Source organism: Rattus norvegicus, chromosome 2 (genome assembly GCF_036323735.1).
Source record: "Rattus norvegicus strain BN/NHsdMcwi chromosome 2, GRCr8, whole genome shotgun sequence".
Lineage (NCBI taxonomy): Eukaryota > Metazoa > Chordata > Mammalia > Rodentia > Muridae > Rattus > Rattus norvegicus.
In genome coordinates, this window is record NC_086020.1 from 59,107,948 (window position 1) to 59,126,631 (window position 18,684).

Genomic DNA, 18,684 nt, shown 5'->3' on the forward strand with positions numbered 1-18,684 from the left:
TGTCACCATGTACAAAGCTTAAGTCCAAGTGGATCAAGGACCTCCGCATCAAACCAGACACACTCAAACTAATAGAAGAAAAAGTGGGGAAGAGTCTAGAACACATGGGCACTGGGGAAAATTTCCTGAACAAAACATCATCTGAGAAGTAAAGACAACAGGCCTGGGTATGCTTCCAGAGCACAAGCCCACAGTTAAAACCTAGCTGCTATGGAGACGACCATATCAGCAGCAGCCTCCCTTCTCACAGATTAAGGCATTGTCTACAAATTTCTAGCTAACTGTTGAGTTTACATCAATGTGAGCATTGGTGGTCACGTCCTGCTTCTTCCCTGCCTCCTGCCTGGGAGTCAGGGCCTAGCTGTTGTCTTGTGATAGGAAACCTTTCTCATTTTCGGAAAGAGACTCCTATTTCTGCTTTATGGGTCTTGGTTCCCTTTCTTGAGAGCCCTTCCCTCACTGCATGTCTCTAGAGCCTCTCCATTAACAATTTCCAACCTTATGACTTATGCTACTTTTGTTTTCTTCTCTTTTATGTGAGTACTGATGTAACACAGTTGCCATTGCTTGACTTAAAGTGGAGTCCAGACTTGAATTGTGCTGTTGCTGGTACAGTGGTTCATTTTGTTCTAGGCATGGAGCCTTCAAGTGACTTGCTCACCTAGAAGCCTTCTAAATAAAGCAGAAGGATTTCGGCGGTCACTCACTCATTTCACGGGATGGTGGAGGCCATGCAGTGTCACCCTTACTCTGAGCAAAGAACTGTGGGCAGAGGCACCCGGGGTTAGAGAGGACAGGGAGGCAGACACTTTGCTGTGTTCAAATTGAAGTCAAGGGTGCAAAAATGAAGATCAGTAAAACCTTTCACTTGGAGAAACAGAGTCATACTCCAAGGAAGAGCCATCAGCATCACCACCATCACCACCACCATCACCATCCTCTACCAATACCTGCAAATAGACAGCAGACCATCAGCCAAAATGAAAGCTTGACTATTGGTCTGAAGAATTTTAGGGAAATAGGAGAGAACTTTACCCAATGTAGCCATCTCTTTGTGGGCAATCTTCCCCCTGACATCACTGAAGAGGAAATGAGGAAACTTTTTGAGAAGTTTTTAAGGAAAAGCAGGCAAAGTTTTCATTCATAAGGATAAGGGCTTTGACTTTATTTGCTTGGAAACACAAACCCTCACGGAAATTGCCAAAGTGGAGCTGGAAAATCTGCCACTCCGTGGAAAGCAGCTGTGCGTACTCTTAACCTGTCACAGTGCATCCCTTACGGTCCAAAACCTTCCTCAGTACGTGTCCAACGAACTGCTGGAAGAAGCCTTTTCTGTGTTTGGCCAGGTGGAGAGGGCTGTAGTCACTGTGGATGACAGAGAAAGGCCCTCAGAGAAAGGCCCTCAGAGAAAGGCCCTCAGGGAAAGGCACTGCTGAGTTCTCAGGGAAGCCAGCTGCTCGGAAAGCTCTGGACAGATGCAGTGAAGGCTCCTTCTTGCTAACCACGTTTCCTCGGCCTGCGACTGTGGAGCCTATGGACCAGTTAGATGATGAAGAGGGACTCCCGGAGGAGCTGGTTCTAAAAAACCAGCAATTTCACGAGGAGAGAGAACAGCCACCCAGATTTGCACAGCCTGGGTCCTTTGAGAAGGAGTATACCATGCGCTGGAAGGCTCTCATTGAGATAGAGAAGCAACAGCAGGATCAAGTGGATCGAAACATCGAGCAGGCTCGTGAGAAGATGGAGATGGAGGCAGCACGCGTGAGCACCAGGTTATGCTAATGAGGCAGGATTTGATGAGACGTCAAGAAGAGCTTCGAAGAACGGAGGAGCTGCATAACCAAGAGGTTCAGAAGCGATAGCGGTTAGAACTCAGGCAGGAAGAGGAACGCAGGCGCCGTGAGGAAGAGATGCGGCGACAGCAGGAAGAAATGATGCGAGGGCAGCGGGAAGGACTCAAGGGAACCTTCCCTGATGCGAGAGAACAAGAGATACGGATGAGCAAATGGCTATGGGAGGTGCTGTGGACATAAACAGTAGAGGCGCCATGCCCCCTGCTCCTGTGCCACCAGGTACTCCAACTCCTGGACCTGCCATCATGATGCCAGATGGAACCCTGGGATTGACCCCAACAACAACTGAACGTTTTGGCCAAGCTGCTACAATGGAAGGAATTGGAGCAATTGGTGGAACTCCTCCTGCATTCAACCGTCCAGCTCCTGGAGCTGAATTTGCTCCAAATAAACGCCGCCGATATTAGATAAAGTTGCATTGTCTCGTTTCCTGCAGCCCTTAAAAGAAGGGCCCTTTTTGGACTAACCAGAAGGAAAACTGTTAGGGGTTCTTCCCAATAGACAGGTCTTCCCTGCTTGTACTACTCTAGGGAATATGCTTGAAGGCAGAGAGGCAAGGGAGGGGTGGTATTTAACAAATCAAAGTTTGTGGTAGAGGGCGTTATCAAATCTGTCTTGTGCATTCCTGAAGTTGATTGATTGTTGAGGGCCTGGAGAACCATAGGAAAATGGACTCAGAGCTCCATTAATCTTGATCATATTCTCTCCCTCCCTCTCTTCCTCCCTCCCTCTCTTCCTCCCTCCCCCCTCCCCCTGTCTCTCTCCCTTCCCCCCCACTCATGCTTTAACTACTTTTTCATCTTTATTCCCCTCAATCCCAGGGACACTGCCATGTAAACCACAGAACCTAAACGTCCTCCAGTGACCCAGCCCAGTTCCTCCACTCACTCCCAGGTGAGAATTCAGACAATGTCCACAGAGGTTACAGCACACATACAGTTCTGTTATATCTCAGATATGACCCCTTCATGTCCTAAGGAAGACGTGTTCTCTTAGAAGTTTTCATGTTAGTATACTTAGAAGAGTCTTGTGTTAACTTGCCTCCGTCTTTTTCTTGGGTAAGGACTACACTTTTGTGTCTGCTGTGACTCTTCACAGCTCTTCTTGATGGCCAGGTACAATCTCAGGAATAGGGTTGCTGTGTATAGAAGGTATAGATGGTAGCTCTTAGTCTGCCTGTCTTAGGTAGTTGTGCTGTGCATTTTATTGATGTACTATGATTTGTTCCCGATACCTTCAATTTGAACATTTTCGTGAGAAATGGAGCAGTAATGCAGCATCACCTTATTAAAATACATTTGAAGCCTTAAAAATTAAAACAGAAGTATCTCTCTCAATGTACAAAGTTTGTCTGATGTATGTGTTGGAACACAGAAACACAAGAAACATGGGAAAAGGCAGGCAATGAACCCATTCAGAAGATCAAGAATGCTGGAGCTGGCCGCTGGGCATGATGGCACAGGCTTGGGAAGCAGGGGCTCTCTGTATATCTGAGGCCAGCCTGGTCTATATAGAGTTCCAGAACAGCCAGGACTAAATAGAGAGACCCTATCATAACCAAACAAAACCAAACAAAGATCAAAAATCAATAAAGATGTTAAAGCCTGAGGAAGCCATGAAGGCCCTGATACTAGGTGGTGGATGGAGAGAGACAAATCCCACATGACTGCACTGGGCACAGAGGTTGGGCCGTTGCCTGTGTTAGAGTGACACAGGCTTGGATTCTGTTACATCCTTCATATTATAACAAATTATGCAAAAACTAGACATTTTTGGGAAGATGAGAGAAGACAGGAGCATTGTAGAAGCCATGGAGTGCTTTGGGCCAAAAAATGGCAAGACCAGCATGAAGGTTACCATTCCTAACTATGGACAACTCTAATTCTTTTGACTTAAGGGCAACTTAACTACCAGACCACTTTTTGTTGCTCAGGAGAATACCCTCACCTCCTACCCCATCTCCTCAAACTACTCTGTAATCTCTGCTCTCACTGAAGTTCTTTGGGTTCCATATTTTCCCCCTCCCCCTCCATGTCTATCTACATTGCAGAGTTTATGATTATGAATAAAATCTAAGGATAAAAAAGAAAAAGAAAACATCTTTGTAAGATCAGGTTGAAGGCAAACCTTTAGGCATTTTCTTAGTGATTGATAAGTGGCTTCAGCTCATTGCAGGTGGGGCCGTCCCTGGGCTGGTGGTCCTGGGTTCTCTAAGAAAGCAGGCTGAGGAAACCTTGGGGAGCAAGTCAGTAAGCAGCACCCCTCCATGGCCTCTGCATCAGCTCCTGCCTCCAGGTTCCTGCCCTGCTTGAGTTCCTGTCTTGACTTCCTTTGGTGATGAACTGTGATTCAGAAGTGTAAGCAGAATAGACAAAACCCTTTCCTCTCCAAGTTGCCTTGATCATGGTTTTCATCCCAGCAACAGTAACCCTAGGACAGTCAGTACCATGAGAATACCGAGTAGATTTCCATGAGAGATGCACACAGGAGAGCTAGGAAAGAGCCGACCATGAACTCAGGAGACCAGCACTCCATGACATAGGGGAGAAAGAAAAGAACGAACTGAATTACAGGGAATCTCAGTTATAGCCTGAATGTCAACAATCTGAACCCTCAACTACAACACACAAACTTCCTGCTCACACTAAATAAGATCCAATAGCAACGAAACAGAGTTGGCTATGGAGAGAAAGTGATCAATGCACTTCTAGACAAAGTAACCAAAAGAAAGTGGGACAAGACACCAAATAAGTATTAAACTACAGGTGATAAATGGAGAAATTACAATAAATGCCAGTGGGCTCCAGAAGACTTTGAGGGGATGTTTTTAAAGCGTATATTCTAAACAGCTGGGAAATCTAGAAGAATGGACAAACTCCTAGACAGGTCTGACCTACCTCTATTAGACAGGACATACAAACGTAACTGGATCTGTTGTGAGTAAAGAGTGAAGGAGAAACAAACACTCTGAGGGAGGGAAAGCAGGACTAGGAGACTCACTCCCAAATCTACCAGACCTCATCCACCCAGACTCACTCTGGGGAGCCAGTACCACCCTGATGCTAAAACCAGATAGGATGCTACCATCCCATAGCGAGAGCCGGAAAGATGGTTTGGTGGCACTTGCTCTTCTTGTAGAAGACCCAGGATTTGTTCTAAGCCCCCACACAGTGATTCACAGCATTCTATAGCTACAGCTCTAAGGTCTGAGGCGGCTTCTGGCCTCACAGGCACATGAACATGTATGGAGAACACTCACAAACATGAAATAAAAATGAATGTAGCAGGGGTTGGGGATTTAGCTCAGTGGTAGAGTGCTTGCCTAGCAAACGCAAGGCCCTGGGTTCGGTCCCCAGCTCCGAAAAACAAACAAACAAACAAAAAAATGAATGTAGCAGCAAAACTATGGCCCGATCTCCCCAACGAATGTACAAGCAAGTATTTTCAAGTTGAATTCAGCAGCACATTTTAAAAGGTTTTAACCATCACCCAGTTGATTTCTTTCCAGGCTTTGAGAATGTGTCAACATATGCAAATAAAGAAGTGTTCTATGGCACATGGTCTCAGTGCTGCAATGGAGATCCTGAACAAAGACCAACATGCCTTCATGTTGAAAGACCCGAAGAAGTGTTGTCTGCTTGGCTCAGTGGGCAGGACACTTGCTACCAAACTTGACAACCTGGGTTTGACACTCATGACCTAAATAGTGAAGGAAGAGTTGACTCCCCCAAGTTGTCCTCTGGTTTACAAATGTGTATGTAGGTGCATGTACACACACCCACCACACCCACCACACCCAGACACCACACACACCACACACACCACACACACCACACACACACACCACACACACACCACACACACACCACACACACACACCACACACACACACACACCACACACACACCACACACACACACACACACACCACACACACACACACCACACACACACACACACACCACACACCCACCACACACACAGCACACACACACAGCACACACACACAGCACACACACACAGCACACCACACACACATGTTTTTAAATATAATTAAAACATTTTTAAAGCCCTGAAGAAGCTAGAAAAAACACAACTCAAAATACTAAAGGTGGGACTGGAGAGATGGCTCAGTGGTTAAGAGCACTGACTGTTCTTCCAGGGATCCTGAGTTCAATTCACAGCAACCACATGGTGGCTCACAACCATCTGTAATGGGATCCGATGCCCTCTTCTGGTGTGTCTGAACAGCTACAGTGTATTCATATAAAATAAATAAATCTTGTAAAAGATAATGAAGGCCATGCATGACAGCGTCAGAGGCGACAATGATTTGAAATGGGAAAAGTTAAAGCATTTGCTGTCTTCAGTCTTCACTACAGCAATGAGATAAACACGAGAGAAAGGCTTCAACTAGGAAAGGGTCAACGACTGTTCCCTACTTGTGGAAGACATGATCCTAAATCGAAAACACCCTCAAGACTCCAGCAGAAGACTTTCAGCGGAGCAGCGGGACATAAACTTACCTGCATGGCTTCAGCCCTAGTTAGGTTTCTATTGAGACAAAAAACACTGACTGAGAGCAACTCAGGAAGGGAAGGCTTGATTTCACGTTACCATCCACAGCTGCTCACAAAGCAAAGTCAGGGTAGAGTCCGGCCCTTGGAGGCAGGAAGTAAAGCAGAGAGCACGGAGGAACGCTGCCCACTAGCTTGCTCCTTATAACTCACAACCTTCATATACAACCCAGGACCATCTGCATAGCTCACCTACAGTGAGCTGGCCCCCCCACAGCAACTATCACTCAAGAAAATTCTCCACAGCCTGGAGACAATTCCCTAATCGGGATTCCTTTTCCCAGATGTATCTAGGTTTGTCTTAAGTTGACAAAAAACCCAACCATCCCACTTTCCTTCCCCCACTTTCTTTCTTTTGTTTTTTTGGAGACAGGCTGCACACTCCCCCAACACCCCCACCCCCCTGCTAACTGTCTTGGCGCTTGCCACTAGAGCAGGCTGGCTTTAAACTCACAGAGATCCATCCTCCTGCCTCTGCCTCTGCCTCTGCCTCTGCCTCCGCCTCTGCCTCCGCCTCTGCCTCTGCCTCCTCTGCCTCTGCCTCTGCCTCTGCCTCCTCTGCCTCTGCCTCCTCTGCCTCTGCCTCCTCTGCCTCTGCCTCCTCTGCCTCCTCTGCCTCTGCCTCCTCTGCCTCTGCCTCCTCTGCCTCTGCCTCCTCTGCCTCTGTCTCCTCTGCCTCTGTCTCCTCTGCCTCTGCCTCCTCTGCCTCTGCCTCCTCTGCCTCTGCCTCTGCCTCCTCTGCCTCTGCCTCTGCCTCCTCTGCCTCTGCCTCTGCCTCCTCTGCCTCTGCCTCTGCCTCCTCTGCCTCTGCCTCCTCTGCCTCTGCCTCTGCCTCTGCCTCTGCCTCTGAGTACTGGGATTAAAGACAGGCTCCACCACAGCCAGCCTCAAACAGCTAGCATACAGCCAAGGCAGGCCTTCATCTCTCATCTTCGGCCTTTACCTCCTAAGTGCTAAGACTCCAGTCCTAAGTACCATAGATGGCAAAAATAAAAAATAAAATAAAATAAAATAAAACCAGTGTGTTTTTCAAAGTATCAATAATGGATTTACTTGTTAAGAAACAGAAAAAACATTCATAACAGCTTAAAATATACCTAGGAATAAGTCTAAGCGGTGAGGTGAGAGACTCCTACACTGAAAACTTTAAGACACTGAAGAAAGAATGTGAAGGAACTAGCAGATGGAACCCCCTCCCCGATTGACAAAATTGGTAGAATATTCTGGAATGACCATATTACTTGTATTAGGGTCTATAAGAATAGAACCAATGGGATGAATTCACACTCGAGCTTGTGCGTGCGCGCGCGCACACACACACACACATGCATATGCACACATGTACACATACCTATGTGCATTTTTTAGGTCAGGTTTAAAATGGCAACAGCTAAATCATACCAGAGATGCTGAGAGCCTGGTAGACAGTTGATCCTTGAGGCTGAATGCCTCAGCAGTCAGTAGTTCTGTCATAGCTGTTCTGGCAGGATGCGGGAAGTGATAACCAGGAGCTTCTGAAGGCTCCTGAAGCCCAGAAGTCTCCCGAGAGCCACTGGTCTGGTGTCCAGGTTGGAAGCTTAGGAACCCTGGTTCTGCTGTGAGCGAGCGAGCAGTGGCAGCAGCAGGGCAAATCAACTCTAGGCGAATTGGGAGGCCATACCATCACAGATGGACACCATCCCCTTCTGCCACACCCCCTTTACCTGGGCTGCTAATGAAAGGTGCGGTCCGCCCGCCCCCATCCAGGTGGTCTTCTCCATCAATCAAGACAGTCAGGGTGGTTCTTCAGGTGAGGCTCCCTAGTCAGGTGATTCTAATTTTCAGCAAGTTGACATTAAATCAACTGTATATAACATTACTGAAAGTGACCCAGAAATTCAATGCATTTCTCATCAAAATTCTGACATTCTTCTTAAAAAAAGTCATAAAAATTCATTTGCATAAAAGATCTCAAAGAGCCCAAAATAACCCAAGGAATCCGGAGGAGAAAGAGAAAGAGGTGTGACACCTGATCTCTTCATCACAGAGATGTAACAAAACCAGCATGCTACAGCCACAAAAATAAACACATGGACCGATGGGATAGAGGAAAGGAACCAAAATATCCCATTTAGCTACAGCCACCTGAGTTTTGACAAAGGTTTTAAAAAACATACATTGTCAGGAAAAACAAAAACAAAAACAAAAACCCCAGCCTTGCCAATAAATGGTACCGAAAAAATGACTATCTGTATGTAGAAGAATAAAATTACAGCCCAATTATTTATCCTGAAGAAAAATCCAATCAAAATGAATCAGACATTGATTAAAGACCCAAACTCTGAAGCTGCTAGAGGACAACACAGGCAGAGCACTAAGAAACGGCACAAGTAAGGACGTCCTCAAAGGACTCTGATACTTCTGGAAATAACACCAAGAATTGGCAACTGGAGGGCCGGAGAGATGGCTCTGTGGTTAAGAGCACGGGCTGCGGGTTGGGGATTTAGCTCAGTGGTAGAGCGCTTGCCTAGGAAGCACAAGGCTCTGGGTTCGGTCCCCAGCTCCAAAAAAAAAAAAAAAAAAAAAAAAAAAAAAAAAAAAAAGAGCACGGGCTGCTCTTCCAGAGAACCTGGGTTCGATTCCCAGCAACCACACGGCAGCTCACGGCCATCTGCACCTCCAGCTCCAGAGGAGCCATCACTCTATCCTGGCCTCCATCTCCAGCACCCGGCATGCAAGTGGGACACAGATATTCAGGCAGGGAAAACACTTACCTAGGATTCTGAAATAAGAAGGTTCGGTAGAGGCTGCAGTGAAGAGGCAGCCTACAGGATGGGAGAAAATGTTTGCCACCTTTGCATCTGGCAGGCGACATAAAACAAAAATCCACCCGGTAAGTTTGCAAGAGAAGAAATGCAAATGACCAGTAAATACGTGAAAAAGAAGTTCAACCTCCCTAGACATCAGGAAGTGCAAATTAAAGCCCCAGTACAAATGACTACCACAGAAAACAAACGCAGGCGAGGATGTGGAGAAAGAGAAGCCTTTATTCACTGGTGGTGGTAATCTAGACAGTGTGGGATCTGGTGCAGAGCTTTCTCATCAGACTGAAAACAGAAACACCATAGAACGTAGGTGTGCAACTCCTGTGTACAAACCCAATGGAGTGGAAGCCATAATGGGAAATCCCACATGCATGTTTACTGATGTGTGTGTGTGTGTATATATATATATATATATATATATATATATATATATATATATATATATATATATATACATTCCTTAAAACCAATGGGGAAGAATAGGGGTATGGACATGTGGAAAGTACAATCAATGACATATACACATAAAAATGTCATAGCAAACTCGGGCAGTGTGGTGCATGCCTTTGATCCCAGCACTCAGGAGGCAGAGGCAGACAGATTGGTAAGTTCAACGCCAACATGGTCTATAAAGTGAGTTTCAGGACAGCCAGGGCTACACAGAGAAACCCTGTCTCAGAAAACAAAACAAACACAAACAAACAAAATAAAAAGAAAATGTCTCAACAAAACTCATTTTTTTTTCAATATATAAATCTTCCATTGTCCCCAAAGAGCCCACATTGTCCTTGTGATCAGGATCTTGTTTCTGGAGCTAGGAAACTGAGGTCTCACTCATCAGCCTGCTGCACGCACGGTTCCCTTCTCAGACACAGATGCCATCCAAACTTCCTGACATCCTTGTTTTTAACTGTTGTGGCTTGCTCAATCAAAATTTGAAACAAGTTCGATATCATTTCCTTCAAGGATTAATTCATCCTTCTGGCCTCGAGACACAGAACAAGCAGCACCTGTCCTCATCTGAACCCTGCGGATGAATTTTTCACCCAAGAAATTTCGGATTCCAACCACAGGCCTGTTCTCCTGAATAACGATGTTGATAGGGAAGGGAGCACACACAGACCTCATCTTGTAACGGAAGCCCAGTGTCACGCCCTTGATCGTGTTCTGAACATGACTGCAGACGGTTCTGACAGTGGCCAGTTCTTCCTGTTACCCCACCACTTGTCGACACGGAGCCTTTTCTTTTCCTTTCCAAGAAGATTCAGCGCTACACTGATGTGATTGAAGCCCCTCCTCAGAGTCCCCTGGGGCCCTTCACAGTGACTGTGCGCTCCTGAAGAGGGATGCCGACGTTTTCTGGAATGTCCGCTGTCCGATTGCTGAGAATGGTCTTCATTCTCTCAGTAGATGGGGCAAAGAACAACCAGACCCATTCCTATGTAAGACAACCCCAAAACCAGTTTGCAATGCTAAAAATGAAAACAAATCAATATGCCTAGAAAATAACAGAAGAAACCCTTCTCATATCTCTATCTGGGGATGAACATTTTTAGTTCTGGTTGGTGGCCAGCCAAGAGTTGAAGGTAAATTGTTTCCCATTTCCTGAGTTAGGCCCGCGTATTTCAGGGGAAGCAGATCTGAGCTTCTTTCCGACCTGCACACTGACAAGGAGGAGCAGCTGCTTCTCCTGCTAAGCGCACGAGGTGAGCATTTTCCTGTGCGGGTGAGCGTGTAGCACTGTACCCAGCAGGTGTGTTCTGAGCACAGATTTGGGGACTTGGCAGCAAGCTCGATGGCCTCAGATCTGGGCTACAATATGTTACCCACTCTTGCTTTCTTAGCAATAAAGCTGTTCGAGTACAGATTAAATTCTAATCAAAATACCATGAGATACTCGGATTGCTTTGATAGTTAAACTTGAACACATGACGAGTGTTGGCTGTGACTTGGGCTCAAGCCAAGTGACAAATGAGAAATTCTTTCTGTTGGATATGAAGTGTTGCTTTCATAAATTACTGTATATGAGAAGCAACCAGAGCATGAGAAAAAAATACTTCAAAATTTAAAATATAGTTGAAATGTAAATCAAGAGATCATATAATTATATAAAGTCCAGGATTTATACATTGTAAGTTTATTTCTTAGAAATGTAGATAACTTAGTAGACAATGGTACTGGCGCCCAGCCTAGCGAGTTAAGCCCTAGAATTCACATTGTGGAAGGAGGGAACTGACTTGCACACTTTTCCTCTGATATCCACGTGCCATCCCACATGTGTGCTTGCTCACACACACACACACCTGCGTGCACACACAAGGGCAAAACATAAAGGTAAAGAATGAAGACTGAAAAGGGGGTAGACAATGGCTGTCTTTTCTGGTTTTTGTGATAAGGGCTCTGAAGACCAGGCTAACCTTGAACTCACAGAGATGCACCTGCCTCTGCCTCCCAAATGCTGCGAGGAAAGGCGCGAGCTACCACTGTCTGGGAACATAACGATTCTAGTGAGAAATGAAGTCCCAAGGCAAGGCAAGGCGTCATGACGCTGTCAGTGGAAATGCTAAAGTAAGGCTTAGGGGTGAGTTAAAAGCATGTCTGTAGAGTCGCCATCTTGACATAACAGGAAATTACAAAGAGCGAGTAATTAAAAAATTACTTAAGGTTGCAGTTGACTGTTTTAAGGCATGCAGACATTGCCGAGACTTTCCTCGGTAGTGTCACCTTTTTTTTTTTTTTCAGATTTATTTATTTATTATATACAAGTACACTGTAACTGTCTTCAGACACACCAGAAGAGGGCATCGGATCTCATTACAGATGGTTGTGAGCCATCATGTGGTTGCTGGGAATTGAACTCAGGACCTCTGGAAGAGCAGTCGTGCTCTTAACCGCTGAGCTACCCCTCCAGCCCCGGTAGTGTCATCTTTTGATTCTTTTGTTTTCTTTAAATACAATGGTTGTCATCCACCGCTATTCTGTAGGTAACCTCGTCTCACCTCCTACATGGATCCACACCCAGGAAGTTAATCTTACCAGTAAAATTACCATCCACCACCTTCTACAAACTGAGGACCAAGCCTTCAATACATAAACCTTTGGAGAATATTTAAGATAGAAATCATGAAGCTGATGGGGATGATTTTTAAGGTGGGACTGGGAGGAGAAGAGGGTGGTGGGATGCAAGTGAATAAAAAAAGTAAATTATGGGGAAAAAAGTAAATTATGGGGAAAAAGTGTGTGTGTGTGTGGTGTGCACCTCCCATTTCTCAGCATCATTTGGTAACTTTTATACCTGTTGCTTCTCAGGCTTCGTCTGAGGTCTAGTTTGATGTGGAGTAGAAAGGCTTTCTGACTTTCTCCAACCCACCAAGCTCCTTCAGCATTAGAGACTCTCCTAGAATCTACTTTCTGCTTCCACAGTCAATTAGAATTAAATATATTCCATTGTGTACTCTGTGGTAACTTTTTGTCTCTACTAAAAAATGCAAATCTATTTACCAGTGTTTTCATAGCGCATAGAAGGCACTCAGCAAATCCTTGCTAAAGTGAGATGTGCGAAATTTAAGAATGACAAACCTAGCATCACTACCAAGTTGTCTTCAGGACAAACCATTGGAACATAAGGAAGAGCAAGCTCAGGTCTTAGCTGAGGACAGTGCTGAATGTAGTCTCTGCCCGACCTTTTCAATACCAAGGCGTCTCTGCACTCTTTACTATTGTCAGTCTATGTCTCGCACTGCACACCACTCTTAGAATTCTGTCTGTCTGTCTGGTGCGTCTTCCCTCCACTCCATCCGGGCTATTCTCATTACACATTGCTTCTCCTATTCATGGAGACCTGGGACCCTTGATCTTCTAAGTTCTTCTCACTTTAGTTCTCCACTAAGTCCTGTCTCTGTGGCAAAGCACACTTTGGGGAGGTGTGGCTGGCAGCTGAAAACCATTAGAGAAAATAAACAAAGTAGTTTAAGTGGCAGCCAGTGCTGGCCTGCAACTCCGAGCATCCCAAGCCTGTTCAGACTCCTTCCGGTCTTGATCCTGGCAAGCCAGGCCCTTTCCTGCTCCTCGCCAGCTTCTCAAAAGCTCACCTCTTTGCCTCTTCCTGAGAGATTTCCATCCCTGTCTGGGTCCACCTCACATGCAATCCTGCCTTTTGCCTTCATCCTTTTGGAGATCACTATCTTTAAGTTATAACTTACAACATGGAGACCTACTAGTTTTCCCTCTTGCTTTCTTCAGTACTGACTTTTTTTCCTCACAAAACTCATTTTCTCCCATCATACCTTAACCGCAGGCAGCCTCTGGGGTCCCTCCTTGGCTCCACACTACTCTTCCTCTATAGCACAAGTGCAGATGACTTGGAAACACCACTTGGCCCAGGCTTCCCCATCTCAAAGGGGAGGATACATGTGTATCCTCTTCCTTGTGACGTCACCCAAATGTCCACAGGTACAAACTTTGGACATGTCGAACGTTGGACATTGTCGTTTGAACTGGAGGAACTTTTGATGTGTCCCATTCAGACAACTGTCTAGTTATTTCTTTACTTTCTAACCCTGTATGTAGCCCTGGCAGTCTTTTCCTTTGACAGCACAACGCACAGGGCCAGTGGCTATCTCTGAGACTTAAATGTTCTTCTCCCGATACCATTCGCTCTGCATGTAGCAAAGTGAGCTTTCATTCTCCCCAGTTCCAGGCCAGGACTCTACCCCGTTAATTACTGTGACACATAAACGGTCAAGGTGTATTGCTATAGAAGCTGTGTACATTCTCATAACGCACATCCTGTTTGTGAGAGTTTATTGTCTTGAAGGCTACTTTCCCCGGGGCTAGGATGGCAGAGCGTGATGCCCTGGCCAGGCCTTATTTTCTTAGCCTCGTCTTTTGATATTGAACTCCATACACACCCATTCCTCTATCAATGCGCTGGTTCCAGTCAAAGGCAGAATTCATCTCCCACGTACAGCGAACACTAACGGTCCACCTGTATGAACCACACAAGAACGTTAGGGATGTAAGCTTTCATGTAACATGCTAAGATGTTTTATTTGTGAAGCTTTGTTTTACACTGTTGCAGTAACACATGGCTTCCATCTATGTCTTCTGATCTCAAATATAACACTTTAAAAAAAAACAAGTTTTAGTCCTCTATTATCAAAGTTTAAAAAAATAGAATACAGTAAAAATACATTTCACATTCTCCAGTTATCTAACAGTATGGTACATACCACAGAAAAATCGGGGAAAAGAGATGTTTTTTGGAAAAAAAGCAAAATTGAAATTTAGTCATTAAGTAGCTTACATTTACAGCTTTGTCAAGAGACCGAAGAAAGACTTTTCAAGATGGAGCTTCCTTGTTCTGATCTGGGAGGAGCCCGGCACTGCCCTTTAGGAAGGACTGAGCTAGTGGACAGCATGCCGGTGTCACATCACCTCACTGTCATCATAAGAAATGCTTTAAGATCTCTAAAATGGTACATTGGTGACTGAATTTCTTGAAATTATGTGCACCATACTGAGTATGGATTAATTGCGATACTGAGTATGGATTAAGTCCTTACTAAAGGGCTTTCCTACTGCATCAGATTCCCCAAAGATAAACTGTGAATGGACTCTTAAGCTAATGGAGAATAAGTGATTTCTCAGACCCCCCCACCCCCACGTACCCATATATATTTTAAAACTATGGAATATAGGATTTGTTTTATGATGATGCTTTTGTGTTGTTTCAAGATCTAAATTTGATAAAGTTAAGCTTAAATTGATAAACTTATGCTGCCATTTCGTAGTGAAAGTGTGACTTTCCAAGGCTGTGACAGAGTCAACGGTGACTGAGAAAAGTCCCAATTGAAAGTGCCATCCCCCAGAAAGCACAGCACACGTAGACAGTGCTTGTGAACCACAGCCCCGAATCCACTTACTCTCTGCAGCAATTAGCAACCCAGACATCCACCTGAATCTGTCTGCAAGTGCTGGGATCCAGTTGTATGCTTGGCATTTGCAGCTCCAATGCAAAGGGACAAACAACACGACTATTTCCTGAAAACTGGACCTTGTTCACGACACGATTTCTATAGCACCTCTTTCCTAGTTATATAAGCATTAGTGGAGCTGGAGATCTCTCGAACCTATAATTCATCTGAGAAACAGACAAAAACCAAAAGATAACTGTAGCCCTCCATTTAAAATGAACTGTTTTCTTAAAAACTCAAGGAAAAAAAAAAACCCTGTTACTTTATAAGCACATTTTGCAAGCAAGACAATAAAGACAGATGGAGACCCAAATGTGTGAGAAAGTTGATTTTCTTTTAGATGAGGTTTTACTGTCATCTTGAACTGGGCTCAAATGATCCTCCTGCCTCAGCCTCCTGAGAGTTGGGAGTTCAGGTGCTCATCATCATAGCTAGACAACTGGAGATTGGGCACTTAGTGGCTACTTGCTATCATAGGAATATTAGATTTAAAGATAATAGTTATAATCTATGTGCCTCAGATTTTCTCAAGCGCCTGTGTGAGGGAACACATAGCATGCTTAAAAGTTGTTGGAAGTTCAGTGTCTGAGATGGAACACTGGGTAATGGGGTTCCCTAACAATTATTTAATTAAACAATTTCAAATAAGAAAAAGGGGGGGCGCACAAAGGCTTACAGCAGTTAAGCCACACATTATTGATATTTCCCAAAAGAAAAGGTTGTTTGATGGTGCTCTTCCATTATTAGAATGTCCCCCCATGGTGGGAATTGAACCCGGGACCTCAGAAGATAGTTAGGCAGGCGCTTACACCACACTGCACATTTACATTGCTGACCTGATTCTCTGAGACAGGGTCTTGCTGAGCTGCTTGGGCTGTTTTTAAATGAGGTCCTTCTGCCTCAGGCTCCAGAGCAGAAAGGGTTATATGAGCTATTCGCTAATACATTATACAAACAAATTTGGTTAGATCTATCTTATCAAATTGTCACTCAATTATTTTAAGGCGATTTCTCATAAAGGGCCAGTATATGTTTAGGAAAAGAAAGTCAAATTTAGTAAAAATCAATGTGCAATAAATATACTTCTACTGATAAAAGTTACACAGAACATTAAACGAACTAGCCAAAATCAAATAAGGCAAACAGCAAAAACTCCACCAGGTACGCTTTTTTGTTTTGTGCTTCCTTTATCCATGCTAGGCATACTACATGTTGGCATCACCAAAGATTATGATAGAGCAGGATATCAGAGGCTTCACACAGTGGAATTTTTGTGGAGAATTAGAGGAGGTTTAAATGCTGTCACACTTTAATCCCAGCACCAGGGAGGTGGCACTGCATAGCCCGACTCCGTCTGTACAAACAAAAGCTTATTCATTGGTTTTGAAGACGCAAAGCCACCTGGGCCTAACACTAATGACCAGGGTTCCTTTGTGAAGCCAAAAGTTGTGTTTGTGTGTTGGGGGTGGGGGACAGAAAATGCCAGTTCCTTCGTTTACTTCCTAAATTAACTCTGAGAAGATCGTTAGAGAAAACTCAGCTTCAGGGACTGAGGAGAGAATGGCTCACTCAGTGAGTACTTGTTCTACAGGCACGAGGTCCTGAGTTCAGATCCCCAGTACCCATCTAAGACCCAAGCTTGGCCAAACTCTACTTGTGTGCAGCACCTGCACCTACACATGTAATAAGGAAACACAAGGAGAGAAAAGTCAGCCTGACTTACCTGTGCTCATAAGACAAACCTGCTGAAATGTCACAGGCAAAGGAGTCAGTTAGCCACACTTAGCAGTAAACTATATGCTGTTTTTTCTCTAAAGGCTTCTTTAAAAAAGATTAAGTTCTAGGAAATTGTATGGACCTTTCTGCCACATATATTTCCATATGGGTATCTTTTAAAAGCTAGGTATTCTTTGCTGGAACAGTAAGATAGATTGAATGTGTTAAAATACAGATTAATGTTATAGAACAAAGTGTTTTTGAAAAGTTCTCTTTTAACGGGTGTCCCCTGTGTAGCCTCTGCTGGCCTGGCATCCTTAGGCCCAATCATTTCTATATTAAATGTGTCTTCAATACAAGTCAGTGGGATTTACTATAGTAGTTAGTCAAGAAAGCAGACTAAGACTAACTTTGTAACCCACCTCCCCCTTATACTGCAAATTAATTTTCTATGCTTGAATACCAAAGCCACGACCTTTAGTATGGTTAACACCTAAAAAAGTCACTGAGAGACTGTCAACTTGTTACCTATGTAAGAATCATCATTTTCTCAGATTTGTGCTTGCATTACTAACAGCTTAGAAGTTATGGAAAAATCCAACATTCCAATAAATGGCCAACAGTAAATAACCTGCCTCTGATGGAGGCAGCAGATTTATTCAGGGCATTTGCTCCAATGCTGATTTTAATAGGTATTCGGTAGACGCCTTGAGTTCTGGCGCATGGGAGGATGAGGTGGAAGACTGAATGTAGGTCAACCTGGGCTGCAAAGTTAGGTCCAGGCCCACACAGGCCACACACAGTGATACTGTGTCTCAGCAAACAAAGTGAAATCTGCTGTATTCCTAGGGAGACAAGATACTTTGGGAAAGCTCTTCTTTTCCATGGGATCCTTGGCGTAGTGCCTGCCACCCAGGCAAAGCCGTGCAGCACAGATTTCAATACTGAAGGTCCACACTGATGCTCTGCCCATCATCCTCTCCTACAGATTGGGAATGCAACATTGTAGCACCTTGTGCGGAGGGACAGCCTCGGCAGACACGAAGCACTGCGAGTTGGCTTTACACTCGCAGTTTATGTAATACTCTCTAGGCTGGGCTGGTTAGCTGTAGATGGTATTTTATCCTTATGGATAGATTGCTGCTTTAGACGTCATCTCAAGCCTAATTCTGACTTAAGCAAACTCCAGGGTAAATCCACTCGTTTCCTGTTTCCTCGTAAAGAATGCACAGGAAAGACCATGCAGTTAGGGGAGGAAAACAACCACAGCCTTCAAGAAGACGTTCTGAAAGATCCCACATAGGAAGTAGAGCTTGGAGGTATTTTCATAGTGTTTAATAGGAGTTCACAAAGAAGAATTCTGTGGCAGTCACTGCTCCTCACAAACTGAGTTATTTTCATTTACTTGCTGATTTCATAAAATTTAACATTTTAGAGGTCATTTTTTTCCAAAATGATTTAAAAATCAGTACATATAATATCCTTCTCCCAATTTAGCTGAGGTATTTGTAGTAGCTAATCTATGACAATTGTTCTGAAAACATGTATAAAACTTGTAGGCTACAAAATGAACATCCCAACTACTAAAATCACTCTTGGCATTAAAAAATAGTGTGTCAAAATGTAGTGTGTTTAACTAGAAAGTGTCACACTTATTTCAACTCTATTTTTAAAATAACATGGCGTCACTTTAAGAGAAATGCTGTTTTTCCAAAATAGCAGAATCGTTATCTTTCCCCATGGTTTAAAAAATAAGCAT

At 44.4% G+C, this 18,684-nt stretch overlaps 2 pseudogenes; one reads left to right on the top strand and one right to left on the bottom strand.

Moving 5' to 3' along the window:
• Nucleotides 1-829: 829 nt before the first annotated feature.
• On the top strand, nt 830-2,265 carry Nono-ps8 (non-POU domain containing, octamer-binding, pseudogene 8; annotated as a pseudogene).
• A 7,171-nt stretch (nt 2,266-9,436) lies between these two features.
• Nucleotides 9,437-18,320, bottom strand: Rpl9-ps4 (ribosomal protein L9, pseudogene 4; annotated as a pseudogene).
• Between the last annotated feature and the right edge of the window lie 364 nt (nt 18,321-18,684).